Source organism: Gekko japonicus, unplaced genomic scaffold (genome assembly GCF_001447785.1).
Source record: "Gekko japonicus isolate JY-2015 unplaced genomic scaffold, Gekko_japonicus_V1.1 scaffold210, whole genome shotgun sequence".
Taxonomy (NCBI): Eukaryota; Metazoa; Chordata; class Lepidosauria; order Squamata; family Gekkonidae; genus Gekko; species Gekko japonicus.
The window spans coordinates 645,660-663,303 of record NW_015168658.1 but is presented as its reverse complement, the minus strand read 5'-3'; the positions used below and the strand labels follow the sequence as shown (position 1 = coordinate 663,303).

General features: G+C 53.0%; 1 protein-coding gene across 1 annotated transcript in view; it reads left to right on the top strand.

Annotated features, from left to right (window-relative positions):
* Positions 1-14,159: 14,159 nt before the first annotated feature.
* The window catches only part of LOC107113843 (lipoma-preferred partner homolog), a 430,270-nt gene continuing 426,785 nt past the window's right edge, over positions 14,160-17,644 (top strand). Inside the window, exon 1 of the mRNA XM_015415237.1 lies at positions 14,160-14,204. The gene's annotated coding sequence lies outside the window, so the exon portion shown is untranslated. The remainder of the gene's footprint in view (positions 14,205-17,644) is intronic.

Here is a 17,644-nt window from a genome sequence, read left to right as displayed (position 1 = left end):
AAACATTGCTAATTTATCTGGAGTCATATACCCCCTATAAAACGTTTTATAGATATTTTCTTTATATGATATCGCTTTGGTCATCTTTGCACTCCCAAATGGGCACAGGCACCCTGGTTGCATAAAAGACAAACGGCCGATAACTGCGGCGCCTGCACCTGCGAAAAGACACATTCTTTGGAGGAAGCCAATGTGCGCAACCGGATACCCGGGTGTGGATTTGATCTCCAGGAAGGGACGTTTCTGTTCAGAAAGTCTAGCCTAGAAGAATTTCCCCGGGTGACTCGCTTTTGTTCACCGCTGGCCCGTCAACCTACGGCGATTACACTCAAGGAAATAATAAGCGGTTTGCGAGCTATATCATTAAACGTCACTTGAAACCCTTCTTCTAGGCTATGCTCGGATACGTGCCAGTCTCTCCTGAACAAGGGGAAAGGAATCATAGAATCATAGAAACTCAGAGTTGGAAGGGACCTTGCAGGTCATCGAGTCCAACCCCCTGCACTCTGCAGGAGCAGAGCCGGAAGAGAGCCCCAGGGGTCATTTCCTGCAGGAGCGCACAGGAGCGGAGCTCTGGCAGTAAAGAGCCCAGGGGGCGGGCACATGCAACAAGCCCCGCCCCCTGCTCCCAGCAGCCCTCAGTCAGAGCAAGAAGCAGCCACCGTTCCCCCCCCCCCCATAGCTAGCAATCCAGAACAGTCCAGTGGCACCTTTAAGATCAAGTTTTATTCAGGTTCAAGCTCTCCCCCCTCTGCGGGGATAGATCTGCATGTCCCCCCCCCATAGGTAGCAATCCAAAACAGTTCAGTGGTGCCTGAGCAGTGGGTGTTGCCTTCTGACACACTTCCAGTGATGTCAGGGGGTGTGGAATATGCAAATAAGTTATGCTAATGAGTTTTGCTAATGAGCTCCTGCACCTCTTTTTCTACGAAGTGACCCCTGGAGAACCCTACAACATACCCGAAAAATGGTCGTCCAGCCTCCACTTGAAAACGTCCGGCGAAGGAGCATCCACCACCTCCTGAGGCAGTGGGGAATCTCATGGCCAGAACCGGGCAGCGACACAGTTTTCCTAATGGGGACGCGTCTGTGGGGTATAAATCTGATAATAAATAAAAACAAATAAATTCTCCAAAAACACTTGGCAGGCACCAGGAAAGGTGTCGGCAGGTGCCGTGGTGAAGAAGAAGAGGAGGAGGCTGGATTCGTACCCTGCCCTTCACTACCCACCCAGAGCAGGGGACGTGGAGCGACCCCCGTTGTCGGGGGGGGGACGTGCAGATCTGTCCTCGCAGAGGAGGGAGAGCTTGTACCTAAATAAAACTTGGTCTTAAACGTGCCACTGGACTGTTTTGGACTGGGGGGCCGCGACGGCCCTGTGGTCTTTGGTGACGGCGTCGCCTCTTGGGGGCCTGCCCTTCAGCCGCGTATACGGGGCCGGGCTCTGCAGGGAAGGGGCCGAGTCGCGGCCGAGTGCTCGCTGTGTCCTCCGTTCCCTGCAACTCGTTCGGCTGCTTCCTGGCCCTGCGGCGTCTTCTCCAGGCTTCTGGTCGCGGTAAGTGGGGGGATGGCTGGGTGGGGCTCGAGCGTAGGCTCGAAGGAGAGGCCTGGACCGTCAGGATCGGGACACCCCTGGACTGCAAGGAGATCAAATCAGTAAATCCTAAAAGAAATCAACCCTGACTGTTCCCTGGAAGGCCAGATCCTGAAGCTGAAGCTCAAATACTTTGGCCACCCAATGAGAAGGGAGCACTCACTGGAGAAGACCTTGATGCTGGGAAAGATTGAAGGTCAAAGAAGACGGGGACGGCAAAGGATGAGATGGTTAGACAGTGTCATAGATGCAACGAACATAAAATTGAGCCAACTTCAGAGGACGGCGGAAGACAGGAGGGCCTGGCGTGATCTGGTCCGTGGGGACTGTGCGACTGAACAACAACAACAAAGCTCACACTAACTCAGCTTAGAGGGAACACTGCTCTGCACCATCATCTATAGGTCAGCCCTTCAAGTACTTGAACACAGTTATCCTATCCCCTCTCAGTCATCTCAGCAGAATAGCTGAGCACTGCGTCTGCTCTCAGCACCTGTGGAATTTCAATCTGACTTCGCCCTTCCTTTTAAAAAAAAAACCCAAGACAAGCATCATCGCTATCATTGGGTGCTGACATTCAGCCACGGATCACTCATTGTGTCCCAGACGCCTTCTCCCAAGGGGAACGGGAAGCTGCAGGAGGAAAGCTCGCCAGCGCTGTGAGCTGCCAAGGAAGCATGTTCGCTAACTGGCAAAGAAACAGAGAAGAAGAGCGATTGCTCTCGGGGACGATGTCGCAACCATTGGCGATGCCTTCCACAGGCGACGCTGTGGGGGCGGGCCAAAAGCAAGGAGTAAAGAATGGGTGTGGCTAGACGCAGGCCCTCTTTTAAGAAGGGCATTGCCCAATACATGGGCGACGTCAGCAAAGCCGGGGCAACTTCCATACTGTCTCTTCCTCTGGGCCATGAGTCACCGCCCAAGCAACATCGTCTTCTGCCAGGCTCAAGGTTGTGCCTGTTGACAGGATCAGGCCTCTGCGAGTTCAAACAGCACCTTGAGACAGAACCTCCAAGACATGTGAGGCGGGATCGTTTTGGGTTCGGAAGAGGGCAAAGGGCAGAGCTGGAGGTGGAGGCCCACCAAACTGAAGACCTTCTAGATCTGTGCACACGTTAAGAAACCCTGAGGTTTTCTCGTAATGTAGTCAATAAGCTGCCATTGAATGCATAATGTGTGCCGAAAACATCTAATTGAAATGCCATGTTAAGCTTCGTCCTGGGCTAGGATCCAAATCCATCCAATCGCATTGCTAGCCCAGGAAGCAATCACCTTCAAGCAAGGTCCCTGAGTGGGAACGTCCGTGATTGGTCCTTATCTGAACAACCGTATTGGTTGGTATTTGTACAGTGGGCGTGGCTACATTAGCCGGGAGAGTTTAAAAGCAGGACAGCTGCAATGTGAAAGCTGTTCTGGCTATCAGATGTTGATCCGTGTTGGAGTTGTGTTTGAGTGGAAGAATAGAGTCGTGTTCTTGCTGGATCACTCTCCGACTGCTTTGTTAAGCGAGCGACTTAACATTTCTGGACCTTGTGAATGTGGAGAAGAGACTGGTGAGAGACCAGAAAGGGACGCAGAGAATCATGGTAGCAGACGCTGGGCTGAGAGGAGGCGCGGACTCTAGTCCAATCTCAGTCTTCTGGATTTGTCTTCTCCCACCCTGCACCTTCGTTGCTTGTTCCGTGGTCTGCTACAGACCCTAAATTTAGATCCTCACTTGCAGGACTCGTTTCTCCTCGAACAAACTAATGTTTCCTTCTACCTGGGGTTGCCAGCTCTGGGTTGGGAAATTCCTGGAGATTTTGGGTGTATACCCTGGGGAGGGTGGGGTTTGGGGATGGGGAGCGTTGCCAGCCTCCAGGTGGGGTCTGGAGATCTCCTGCTTTTACAACCGATCTCCAGCTGATGGAGATCAGCTCCCCTGGAGGAAAATGGCTGCTCGGAAGGGTGGACTCTGTGGCATTGGACCCTGCCGAGGCCCCTCCCCCAACCCCGCCCTCTCCTGGATCCACCCCCAAAGTCTCCAGGGATTTTCCAACCCAGACCTGGCGACCCCAGGTAGGGGAGGGACCTCAGCAGGGTATAATGCCACAGAGGGCATGCTCCAAAGCAGCCATTGTCTCCAGGGGCTCGATCTTGGTCATCTGGATCTCAGTTGTCACAGTGGGAGATCTCCAGGCCCCACCTGGAGGCTGGCAACCCTGGTTCCACTAGAGTGTCTCTGTGGAGGGAAGGAGTAGCAGCTTTGGGGGATGGAATCTTTTGGGTTGCAGCAGGAAGGGGGAAGCAAGGAAGTTGTGCTTGGCGGGCAGAAACCCTCTGTGGAAACATTCCGGTGGTTCCACATCTAAGTTTGGAGGCCTCTAATCTCATGTGGCAGCAGCTGCCTTTCTATATCTCAGTAAGGTGCACAGGCCCGTGGGCTTGCTAGGAGGAGATTGGATGACAATAGATGACAAAAACACTTGATGGCCATAGCAACAGAATACCCAAACCGAGAGAAGGCAGCCATATGGGTTAGTGGCACAGGAACAAGGGGAAGGCCTTGGCCTCTCTGCCCTGTTGGCGCTCCAGAGGAACTGGCTGGCCCCTGTGTGAGACAGGATGCTGGACTAGAGGGACCTTCACTGGTCTGACCCAGCAGGGCTCTTCTGGTGTTCTTAGGAAGGCCTTGGCCTCTCTGCCCTGTTGTTGGCCCTCCAGAGGAACTGGCTGGCCCCTGTGTAAGACAGGATGCTGGACTAGAGGGACCTTCACTGGTCTGACCCAGCAGGGCTCTTCTGGTGTTCTTAGGAAGGCCTTGGCCTCTCTGCCCTGTTGTTGGCCCTCCAGAGGAACTGGCTGGCCCCTGTGTAAGACAGGATGCTGGACTAGAGGGACCTTCACTGGTCTGACCCAGCAGGGCTCTTCTGGTGTTCTTAGGAAGGCCTTGGCCTCTCTGCCCTGTTGTTGGCCCTCCAGAGGAACTGGCTGGCCCCTGTGTAAGACAGGATGCTGGACTAGAGGGACCTTCACTGGTCTGACCCAGCAGGGCTCTTCTGGTGTTCTTAGGAAGGCCTTGGCCTCTCTGCCCTGTTGTTGGCCCTCCAGAGGAACTGGCTGGCCCCTGTGTAAGACAGGATGCTGGACTAGAGGGACCTTCACTGGTCTGACCCAGCAGGGCTCTTCTGGTGTTCTTAGGAAGGCCTTGGCCTCTCTGCCCTGTTGTTGGCCCTCCAGAGGAACTGGCTGGCCCCTGTGTAAGACAGGATGCTGGACTAGAGGGACCTTCACTGGTCTGACCCAGCAGGGCTCTTCTGGTGTTCTTAGGAAGGCCTTGGCCTCTCTGCCCTGTTGTTGGCCCTCCAGAGGAACTGGCTGGCCCCTGTGTAAGACAGGATGCTGGACTAGAGGGACCTTCACTGGTCTGACCCAGCAGGGCTCTTCTGGTGTTCTTAGGAAGGCCTTGGCCTCTCTGCCCTGTTGTTGGCCCTCCAGAGGAACTGACTGGCCACTGTGTGAGACAGGATGCTAGACTAGATGGGCCACTGATCTGACCCAGCAGGGCTCTTCTTATGTTCTTATTTTTGGTCCTCCAGCATCAGTGATACCAAGGACGTCTTCCTAGGCCAGAAGGATGATAAATAGTTGAAAGACATCACATCCAGACTATCTTGTGTGCAGTTATCTCCTCTGAACAGCCACCTTGGTGGCGAAGAAGAAGAAGAAGAAGAGGAGGAGGAGGAGGAGGAGGAGGAGGAGGAGGAGGAGATTGGATTTATACCCGCCTTTCACTACCCAAAGGCGTCTCAGAGTGGCTTACAAACTCCTTTCCCTTCCCCTCCCCACAAAAGATACCCTGTGAGGTGGGTGGGACTGAGAGAGCTCGTGAGAGAAACTGCTCTTTTTCAAGAACAGCTCTGATCAGAACTACAGAGAGAGTCACCATCTGAGTCAATGGTAGCCAAAGTGACAACTGACACTCTGTGGGCATAGAGAGGGCGCCGAAACTTGAGCTGCTCGGAACTAGAGATGGTCTTCCAAAGGGATGCCTCTCTAAAGAACTGGATCGGTTCACCTTTGGCCTCCGGATCGGTTCCCAGGGAACGCACAATACAAAATCTTTTTGCAAAGCGACGTTACGCAACCAGCTCTCGAAGGGAGGCATCTTGTTCTTTGGACAGAATGCCAACGTTATGGATGAGGAAATTCCAGAGGATAATCCCTGAAGAAAACAATGGAGGATAAGTCCCAGCCAAGCCCTTACCATTCCGGAGCTGTAGGGTTGTTATTTGTTTTTCGACAAAGACCTAACACCCCTTCTGGGTTTTATAACCACAGTTATGAGCAAGCAAACAAACAAGTCAACGGAGCCATTTTGGAGGCCGGAAGCCTTCCAGCACCAGGAGAAAGTTCATGACACAATTACTTTTACAGTCTCCACGGTGTTGCCTCTGACAACAGTGCACACTTTCCAGGAGAGATCCTGCTAAAACGAATCACACGTTCTGATTCTGGAAACAGCCTGCTGCACGAGATGGGCCACTGGTTGAATCCAACAGGACTGCTTCTATGTTCTTAAGGCGGGCACACCTTCCTTATGAGGAAAAGCTAGTTTGTTAGTTGCTGTAGATTTTCCGGGTTGTACGGCCGTGGTCTTCGCATTGTAGAACCTGACGTTTCGCCAGCAGCTGTGACTGGCGTCCTCAGAGGTATCACACAGAATGATGGAGTACTCTCCGTGTCAAGGCGAGAAGCAAAATGGTAGGCAGGTAATTTATATCTACTCAGGAAGGTGGGGTAAGGCTGAGTCATTATCTTGTAGGCTCTAGAGTGAGCTAGCTCAGTTTTTTAGCCTCCAGCTCACACATATTTGTCTCAGCTCAGGAAGGAGGGCTCCAGAGCAAACTGATTTATGCAGCAGCCAAGTCGCTCGCTCACAACTTTAATGCCGGTAGCTTACAGAGTAGAATTTTTTGCTCATGAGACTCCACCGCTTAGAGGGAGCATTGCCTGCAATGTTGTTTTGCCTTTTGGTGTTGTGGTTAAGTGCGCGGACTCTAATCCTGGACAACCGGGTTTGATTCCACACTCCTCCACTTGTACCTGCTGGATGACCTTGGGCAAGCCGTAGTTCTCTTAGAGCTGTTCTTGGGAAAGAGCAGTTTCTGTCAGAGTTCTCTCAGCCCCATCTACCGCACAGGGTGTCTGTTGTGGGGAGGGGGAGGGAAAGGAGTTTGTAAACCGCTCTAAGACACCTTTGGGTAGTGAAGGGCGGGGTATAAATCCAATCTCTTCTTCTTCTTTTTCTTTTTCTTCTTCTTCTTCTTCTTCTTCTTCTTCTTCTTCTTCTTCTTCTTCTTCTTCTTCTTCTTCTTCTTTAATTATGGCAGGAAAGGGTGCTGTTCCCGTCCCAGGATTGGACTCATCACCATCTTTGGCGCTGACTCCTGTGGGTCAACCCTAGGGTTGCCAGGTCCCCCTGGCTACCAGTGGGAGATGGGGGGCAGGGTTGCCAGATCCAGGTTGGGAAACTCCTGGAGATTTGGCGATGGAGCCCGGGGAGGATAGGGACTTCAGGGGGTACAACGCCATGGAGTTCATCCTCCAAGGCGTTCAGGTTCTCCAGGGGAAGTGCCACATTGGTGTAGTGGTGAAGAGCATGGTGTAGTGGTGAAGAGCACGGACTGTAATCTGGGAGAACCAGGTTTGATTCCCCACTCCTTCACATGCAGCTGCTGGGTGACCTTGGGTCAGTCACGAGCTCTGCCAGAGCTGTTCTCTCCAGGGCAGTTCCCAAAAGAGCTCTCTCAGCCCCACCTCCCTCGCAGGGTGTCTGTCGTGGGGAGAGGAAGGGAAGGGAGTTTGTAAGTCATCCTGAGACTCCGAGTGAAGGGCGGGATGTGAGTCCAATCTCCTCCTCTTCTCCGTAGCCTGGAAACTAGCTGTAATTCTGGGGGATCCCCAGGTCCCACCTGGAGGCTGGCATCTCTAGTCGACTCCACAGGTCGAACAGCCACACGAAGACACCTCAGGCCTGCCAGCACTGGCATAAGCGACTCTCGCCATTTGTTCCAGTCAGCCATGAGTGGAAACAGATCATTATTTTCACGAAAGGCGCTCAAATGGGCAGCTTGTGTTCCCGCTTGCCGTCGACTCTTCGGCGGCGGCGCTGCCAGTCTCCGCCGAGTGTGTCTGCTCCCCGGCTTCTCAAGTAGGCGATTTTCTTCCTTTGACAGATTGTCCGACGTCTCCCTGTGCCAAGAAAAGAGAGGAATCTTGGCTGCTGTTCCAACAAGCTGCCACATATGCTCATCTCCCTGCCACGGGGAGAAGATGGCCGCCTGATGCTTCCGAGAGCGTCTTTTCGGTTCGCAACCAGCCTTCCCCCACCCGACGCTATTCAGGGGGGAAACGCGAGATGCTTCTAGAAGTTTCCGCCCCCCCTTTCCGCCCCTCACCAAAGGAAAGAAAACGGGGTTTAGGAAACAGTGGGCCAAACAAGCATTCGTTCCCGAAAGTGAGTGGCAGCACGTTCGCTCGTATTGTGAAGCCAAAGCCCAGGCCTATAATGTATGTGGGTAGGGTTGCCAGCCTCCAGGCAGGGCCTGGAGATCTCCTGGAATCACAACTGTCCCCCAGAATGCAGAGATCAGTCCCCCTGGAGAAAACGACTGCTTTGGAGGGCGGGCTCTGTGGTGTTATTCCCCCTACCTTCATCCAACTCCGACCTCCCCAGGGATGCCAACTCCAGGTTGGGAAATGCCTGGAGATTTGGGGGCAGATCCTGGAAGGGTGGGGTTTGAGGAGGGCAGGATTTGTGGGGGAGGGGCCTCAGTGTGCCATAATGCCATAGAGACCTCCAAGAAGAGAGGAGACGAGATTGGATTTATACACTGCCCTTCACTACCCAGAGGAGTCTCAGAGCGGCTTACGGTCTCCTTTCCCTCCCCCTCCCCACAACAGACACCCTGTGAGGTAGGTGGGGCTGAGAGAGCCCTTTTGAGGACTGCCCTTGAGAGGAGGAGGAGAAGATTGGATTTATACCCCACCCTTCACTTGGAGTCTCAGAGCGGCTTGCAAACTCCTTTCCCTTCCCCTCCCCACAACAGACACCCTGTGAGGCAGGCGGGGCTGAGAGAGCTCTGACTGAGAACTGCCTTTGAGAGAATTTTTGACTGACCCAAGGTCACACCGGCAGCTGCATGTGAAGGTGTGGGGAATCGAACCTGGTTCTCCCAGACTAGACTCCACGCTGCTAACCAGTACACCCAACTACCACCTGGCGATCTCCCGGGATTACCTGTGATCTCCAGATGACAGAGATCAGTTTCCCGGGGGGCGGGATGGCTGCTTTGGTGAGTGGGCTGCAGGGCATTATATGCCACTGAGGTCTCCCCACACCCCAAGCCCCACTCTCCCCAGGCTCCAACCGCCAACTCTCCAGGAAATTCCCAACCGAGAGCCGGCAACCCCATGACCCACAACGGACAACAGAGAAGTGCTCACGGCTTGAACAGAGGCCTTGCACAAGCAAGCTGAAGCACCGGCTGCAGGAACAAATGCCAGACTCTAGTACAGGGGTGTCAAACATGCGGCCCGGGGGCCAGATCAGGCCCCTGGAGGGCTTGTATCAGGCCCTCAGTGGAACTGGCTGGCTTCTGCTGCTGCTTCCAGTTCTGCTGCTGCTGCATCATCGTAGGTCTGCAGCTTACCGATACACACCCAAACAGCATACTCAAGATGGCAACAGCACAGACAATTTGATGGAATAATTCAGAGTGGGGGGTGTCAGTTATCACAGACGGTTAAATAAACAAAATATTGCAAGAGCGCTAATGTTTTAAGCATGGTTTTTAATTTTAAGTAAAAAACCCCCACCCTTTGTGTCTGTGTCCTTTATAAAGTTTGTATCTCCGCTCCCTGGCATTACGTTTTATGACGCATGTGTCCCAGCCTGACAAGGTCTCATTCATGTCAGATCCAGCCCTCATAACAAATGAGTTCGACACCCCCTGATCTAGAATTTTCGAGCCCCTCTCAGATGCCAGCGGGGCAGCCACGTCAGCCTGGGGCAGCAGAAAGAAAAGTTCCATAGGACCTAAAGGACTCGAAGAGCCCATGAAAACTTAACGCCACAATAATAGTCTGTAACAGGGGTCATTTCGTAGAAAAAGAGGTGCGGGAGCTCATTAGCATAACTCATTAGCATAACTTATTTGCATATGCCACACCCCCTGACATCACCGGAAGTGTGTCAGAAGGCAACACCCACCGCTCAGGCTCCACTGGACTGTTTTGGACTGCTAGCTATTGGGGGCGGGGGGAGGAACATGCAGATCTGTCCTCACAGAGGAGGGAGAGCTTGAACCTGAATAAAACTTGGTCTTAAAGGTGCCACTAGACTGTTTTGGATTGCTAGCTCTGGGGGCGGGGGGAAACGTGCAGATCTGTCCTCACAGGGGAGGGAGAGCTTGTACCTGAATAAAACTTGGTCTTAAAGGTGCCAATGGATTGTTTTGGATTGCTAGCTATGGGGGGGGACATGCAGATCTGCCCTCAGAGAGGGGGGAGAGCTTGTACCTGAAGGTGGGCCGGGGGGGGGGCTCTGCAACTTACTTGGCTGCTGCTTGCTCCTTGTGGCTTGACTGAGGACTGCCGGGAGCAGGGGGTGGGGCTTGCTGCATGTGCCCGCCCCCTGGGCTCCTTACTGCTGGAGCTCTGCTCCTGTGCGCTCCCACAGGAAATGACCCCTGGCTCTGTAAGGAGCCAGAGGACTTTTCCAGAGCACAGAAAGCCTTCTTTCTCCTCCCCGACGTGGTGATGTCGACCGTCAGCACAAGCCGAGGTCATTCAGGAAGCCTCAGAGGGGGGGAAATAGATATACAGATTTCAGTACTTTATTTTATTTATTTAATTCGATTTCTCTTCTGCCCTCCCCGCAAACGGGCTCAAGGCAGGTTCCAAGGTCGGAGAATTTGCGAGGACAATAAATATAGATTAGATAACAAAACAGTAACACGTGAGTCAGATAATTAAAAGACATGTTAAAACAAAGATTAATAACAACAATCACCGCAGATGCCTCAGTTGCTATGATCAGTTTAGGCTCATCAGAAGCCAGAGATTTCAGTAGGGGAGGCCAGAGACGGATTTGGGATGTCCGTCGCCTCAACCGAACACCCTGCAGAACAGCTCCATCTTGCAGGCCCTGCAGAACTGTAACCAACCCCTCAGGCCCCTGATCTTGAGTGGGAGCTTAATCCATCAGGTTGGGGCCAGGGCAGAGAAAGGCTGAACGACCATCTTTCGGGTATGTTGCAGGGCTCTCTTTCGGCTCTGCTCCTGCAGAGTGCAGGGGGTGGGACTAGATGACCTGCAAGGTACCTTCCAACTCTCACATCCTATGGTTCTATGAAAGCCCTGGCCCTGGTTGAGGCCAGCCGGACATCCTTGGGGCCGGGGACAACCAGTAGATGTTGGTCAGCTGAGCGCAATGCTCTGTGGGGCACATATGGGGCGAGGCGATCCGGAAGATATGCAGCCCTTCATGAGTGTCAATCTGCATATCTGCAGAAATGCTCAGGGAGGGGCTGTGGCTCAGGGGCAGAGCATCTGCTTGGCGTACAGAAGGTCCCAGGTTCGGTCCCCAGCATCTCCACTTAAAAGGATCAGGTCACAGGGGATGTGAAAGAGCCCCGCCTCCGGAAGGAGCCACCTTGCAAAGAAGAAGAAGAGGAGGAGGAGGAGATTGGAGTAATACCCCGCCCTTCACTACCCAAAGGAGTCTCATTCCCCTCCCCACAACAGACACGCTGTGAGGCAGGTGGGGCTGAGAGAGCTCTGACAGAAACGGCTCTTTTTCAAGAACAGCTCTTATCAGAACTACGGCTTGCCCAAGGTCTTCCAGCCAGGTGCCAGTGGAGGAGTGGGGAATCAAACCCGGTTCTCCCACATTAGAGTCCGTGCACTTAACCACTACACCAAACTGGCTCTCAAAGAGGTAAGATTGACAGCTGCCCATCCATGTGTGTTCTCTGTTAAGAACATCAGAAGAGCCCTGCTGGAGACCAGAGCTACATCTAGTCCAGCATCCTGTCATCTGTCTCCCTGATAGCCAGCCTGACCAGATGAATGATCAGATAGATTCAGGTGCATGGCCTGAAGCAGCAGAACCAAATTTGAGTCCAGTGGCACCTTTAAGAAGAGAGAAGAGACTGGATTTATACCCTGCCCTTCAGTACCAGAAGGAGTCTCAGAGCGGCTTACAATCTCCTTTCCCTTCCCCTCCCCACAACAGACACCCTGTGAGGGAGGTGGGGCTGAGAGAGCTCTTTCAAGGACTGCTCCTGAGAGAACCGCTCAGAGAGAACTGGTGACTGACCCAAGGTCACACCAGCAGCTGCATGTGGAGGAGTTCCCCCAGATTAGAGTCTGTGCTCCTAACCACTACACCAAACTGGCTCTAAGACCAACGACGTTTTATTCAAGGTATAAGCTTTCGTGTGCATGCACTCTTTCAGATGCAGACATCAAAGTGTGTGTGCACACTTATAACCCAGAATAAAACTTTATTGGTCGTAAAGGTGCCACCGGACTCAAACTTTGTTCTATGGGCTAACCAGTTCCTCTGGAGGTCCAACAACAGGGCACAGAGGCTGAGGTCTTCCCCTGATATTGCTTCCTGGCGCACCGTATCCACAGACTGCCTGCCTCTGAATGTGGAGGTTCCCTTTAGTCACCATGGCTAGTAGCCACTGATCGAGCTCTACTCCATGAATCCATCTCCTTTTCAAGCCGCCTGTGCCTGTGGTCACCACTACATCTTCTGGCAGCAAATTCTGCTCCTCTCGCATGCAGAAAGGCCTGCCCGAAAAGGTCAGCAGGTCTCCCACGCCTCTTTGCAAGCGAAGTAAGATAGAACTGTTCGGGAGGGCTTTTTTTTATATATAAAGGAAACAGGACTGTGAACTGAGCCATTGTGCAAGGAATGCATTATCCGTGGCTGTTACGTATTACCCTGCCCTAATGGCATTGTTTTCTGCTTGCATAATTCTGCACTGTTAGACATATCGTGTCAAACACATTTCTGTTGTTTCAGATTTCTGTAATCTTAGTCCTCCTAGTATGTTGCTTATTAGATGTCTTAGCCTGGCTGGTTGCATTGACTTACACGGTGTACTCCCCATTGAGTCTCAGGGAGCTGTTGAACCTGACAGTTCTGGAGGCTCTCAGCAGGGTGGGGGCAGGACCCCCAGGGCATACCAAGCCCCCCCTCACGGTCCTGACCGCTGGATCAGCTCACAGCTTTAATGCCAGTAGCTCTCAAAGTAGAATTTTTGCTCACAAGACTCCAGAGCTTAGAGGGAGCATTGTTTTCCACCTGTCCTGAATTGTGGTTTTAATTTTTGGGGTTTTATGTGTTGGTTGTCTTTTATTTTATGTGTTTTGTTCGTTATAAGCAGGGGTCATTTCGTAGAAAAAGAGGTGCAGGCGCTCATTAGCATAACTCATTTGCGTACGCCACACCCCCTGATATCACCGGAAGTGTGTCAGAAGGCAACGCCCACCGCTCAGGCTCCACTGGACTGTTTTGGACTGCTAGCTATTGGGGGGGGGGGGGGGAGAGGCGACATTTCCGCGGCGTGGGAAGTGTGACAGAAGGCCACCCCCCCCGCTCAGGCCCCACTGGACTGTTTTGGATTCCTAGCGATTTGGGGGGGGGGGGAACGTGCAGATCTGTCCTCGCAGGGGAGGGAGAGCTTGTACCTGAATAAAACTTGGTCTTAAAGGTGCCACTGGACTGTTTTGGATTGCTAGCTATTGGGGGGGGGACGTGCAGACCTGTCCTCGCTGGGGAGGGAGAGCTTTGGTCTTAAAGGTGCCAATGGACTGTTTAGGATTGCAATGGGGTTTCATCTGTAGGCACTTTCTCGGAGAAGCTTCAAGGGTGGGTTGTTGTTGTTTTTTTTGCACTTCATCTGTTTTTTTTTAATCTTGGGACTGTAACCCACCTTCAGCCCCAAAGGAAAGGCAGAGTATAGATATTTTAATAAGCAAACAAATAAACAGATCACGCTAGAGGCCACGATGGCAGTTTAGGCTAGCGATGTCTGAGCGTTCCTTGCGTGCTGTGGAAAGACGATCCTTCCAAGAGAAAGCTCGGCGGGACTCCACGTTGCAGTCCAAATCTTCTGCCTGCGGGATTCCCCGGTGTGCCAAAGGATCCCGTCAACCTCTAGGAAAGCCGCCTGCCCCCGAGCGCATCCCCCCCAAGCACTGCCTCCGACTCTCTGGCCAAGGGTTTCTGGCACCTTCTCCATCTGTTTCCTGGAGCCATGCTCCTCTGCCATCCCCCCAGGCCTTACATGGTCAAAACTGCCTTCAGGGAAACAGAGGAATTTGGGATCCTGACGTCAGCTGACAGACAAGCTCTTTGGGAAAAGGCGGGGGGGGGGGGAGACGTTCAAAGGGGCTGGGGTGGGGAGAGAGAGAAGCGGAGGAGCAAGGAGCTCGGGACAGAGTTTCGGTTTTTTGCTCTGCAGGACACCGTCCTCATTACTCTGGGGCCTATTTTTCCCCCGCACGGATTCAGCTGCTGCGTGAAAATCCTCTTTCCAGAACGAGACAGGTAAGGTACGGACAGGGCGTGAGACGGCAGAGGAGTCCAAAGAGGTGAGAGAGATGCAGGACAGAGGAGAAATTTATTTTTTTATTAGTATAATTAGATCTGCAAGGAAAGGGGGTGAGGGGGGAGGAGGTGAAGGGCTGAAGGGTTGAGACAGGGGGACGGGAAAAGGCTGTGTGGCCCAGCGCCAGACCGAGGAGTTGAGATCTGGATTCGAATCCCCATGCTGCCACGAATCGGGCCAATCCTCTCTCTCGGTTTAGCCTACTTCACAGGGCTGTTGCTGGGAAGGGGACAGCCATACATGGTACTCTTGAGCTCTTTGGAGAGACGGCATAAAAATCTACGAGAATGTAAGGGAAGCGAGCGGTAATCCTTACCTGGACATCGGAAAGCTGCCCACCAGACAGAAATGACCACATGAAGCGGCCTTTTACTGAATTAGAAGAAGAGGAGATTGGATTTGTACCCCGCCCTTCACAGACACCCTGCGAGGTAGGCGGGGCGGAGAGAGCTCTCTCTCGAGAACGGCCCTTTCAAGAACAGCTCTTGTCAGAACTACAGCTTGCCCAAGGTCATCCATCAGCTGCGAGTGGAGGAGCAGGGAATCAAACCCGGTTCTCCCAGATTAGAGTCCGCGCACTTAACCACGACACCAAACTGGCTCTCAATTAGAGCCTTGGTCCATCAGTATGAGCCAGTTTGGTGTTGTGGTTAAGACTCTAATCTGGGAGAACCGGGTTTGATTCCCCACACCTCCACCTGCAGGATGACCTTGGGCAAGCCATAGTTCTGCTAGAGCTGTCCTTGAAAAAGAGCAGTTTCTGTCAGAGCTCTCTCAGCCCCACCTACCTCACAGGGGAGGGGAAGGGAGTTTGTAAGCCGCTCTGAGACTCCTCTGGGTAGTGAAGGGCGGGGTATAAATCCAATCTCTTCTTCTTCCTCTTCTACAGTGGGGTGTTATAAGGACTGGGGGGCCCTGCCCCAAGGCGCCTACACTCCAACAAGATGGAAAGTGTGGGCTTCCCAACTTTTAGAGCTCTATTAAAGCTGCCCTGTGTTGCCGGAAGAGCTCCACATCTGCTCGCTCCCATGCAGTTAATCTCTACTAAATGTGGGGATGCCAGCCTCCAGGCAGGACCTGGGGACCCCCCAGAGTTACAGCTCATCTCCACACTGCATAGATCAGTCGCCCCGGGGAGAAGGGATGCTGTGGAGGGTGGGCTCTCCGGCATTTGCCCCCCACTCAGGTCCCTGTCCTCCCCAGGCTCCATCCGCAGATCTCCAGGGGCTTCCCATCCTGGAGCTGGCAACCCTTCCCCACCGGGACCTGGCAACCCACGGGAACCAGTCGCTTCTTCTCCAGGCCGATTGGTTGCTGCATAAGTTAGTTTGCTCTGGAGCCCTCCTTCCTGAGCGAAGGTGAACATGTGTGAGCCGGAGGCTAAAAAACGGTGAGCCGGCTCACACCAACCCAGCTTAGAGGGAACACAATGCTCCCTCTCAGCTGCGGAGTCTTGTGAGCAGAAATTCTACTTTGTGAGCCACTGGCGTTAAAGCTGCGGGCAAGAGACTTGGCCACTGCATGCATTCGTTTGCCCTTCAGCCCTCCTTCCTGAGCTGAGAAAAAAAACGCGTGAGCCGGAGGCTAGGAAACTGTGAGCTAGCTCGCACTAACTCAGCTTAGAGGGAACTCTGGGACCCCCCCCCCAAGCCGCCTCTGTGGTTCTCCTCCCTTTTACTCTGACAACAACCCTGTGCAGAAGGCGAGGCTGTGGGCGGGGGACTGGCAACGCTCCCTCTAACCTGTGGAGTCTTGTGAGCAGAAATTCCACTTTGTGAGCTCCTGGCATTAAAGCTGCGAGCGAGCGATTGGGCTACCGCATACATTAGTTCGCCCTTCAGCCATCCTTCCTGAGCAAAGACAAAAACGTGTGAACCGGAGGCTAAAGAACTGTGAGCTCGCTCGCACTAACTCCGCTTAGAGGGAACCCTGGCTGTAACCCTGATTTATTCAGACAGTGCCAGGGCGGCTTGCATTCGGGACCGCGATTGGGCTCTCAGCAGCGTCAGCGACTTGTGCCAGGGGGGCTCCCTTCCATTTCATGCCTCCCCTCGATGCCAAGCAGTGTTCCCTCTAAGCTGAGTTGTGTGAGCTAGCTCACCGTTTTTTAGCCTCCAGCTCACAGATTTTTGTCTTTGCTTAGGAAGGAGGGCTCCAGAGCAAACTAACTGATGCAGCAGCCAAGTTGCTCGCTCACAGCTCTAATCTGCCAGTTTGGTGTGGTGGTTAAGTGCGCGGACTCTAATCTGGGAGAACTGGGTTTGATTCCCCCACTCCTCTACTTGCAGCTGCTGGATGACCTTAAGCAAGCCGTAGTTCTGACCAGAGCTGTCCTTGAAAAAGAGCAGTTTCTGTCCAGAACTCTCTCAGCCCCTCCGACCTCGCAGGGTATCTGTTGTGGGGAGGGGGAAGGAGTTTGTAAGATGCTCTGAGACTCCGAGTGAAGGGCAGGGTATAAATCTAATCTCTTCTCCTTCTCCTGAAGGAGAGCCAGTTTGGTGTAGTGATGAAGTGTGGGGACTCTAATCTGGGAGAACCGGGTTCGATTCCCCACGCCTCCACTCGCACCTGGCTGGATGACCTTGGGCAACCCCTAGTTCTGATAAGAGCTGTCCTTGAAAAAGAGCAGTTTCTGTCAGAGCTCTCCCAGCTCCACCGACCTCACAGGCAATACTCCCTCTAAGCTGTGGAGTTCTGTGAGCAAAAATTCTACTTTGTGAGCCACTGGCCTTAAAGTTGTGAGCGAGCAATTTGGCTGCTGCATAAATGAGTCCGCTCTGGAGCCATTCTTCCTGAGCGAAGACGAAAATGTGTGAGCTGGAGGCTAAAAAACTGTGAGCTGGCTCAGCTTAGAGGGAACACTGCTTGTGGGGAGGGGCAGGGAAAGGCGTTTGTAAATCGTTCTGAGACTCCTTTGGGTAGTGAAGGGCAGGGTATAAATCCAATCTCTTCCTCTTCTTCGCCATAGTTCTGATAAGAGCTGTCCTTGAAAAAGAGCAGTTTCTGTCAGAGCTCTCCCAGCTCCACCGACCTCACAGGCAATACTCCCTCTAAGCTGTGGAGTTCTGTGAGCAAAAATTCTACTTTGTGAGCCACTGGCCTTAAAGTTGTGAGCGAGCAATTTGGCTGCTGCATAAATGAGTCCGCTCTGGAGCCATTCTTCCTGAGCGAAGACGAAAATGTGTGAGCTGGAGGCTAAAAAACTGTGAGCTGGCTCAGCTTAGAGGGAACACTGCTTGTGGGGAGGGGCAGGGAAAGGCGTTTGTAAATCGTTCTGAGACTCCTTTGGGTAGTGAAGGGCAGGGTATAAATCCAATCTCTTCCTCTTCTTCGCCATAGTTCTGATAAGAGCTGTCCTTGAAAAAGAGCAGTTTCTGTC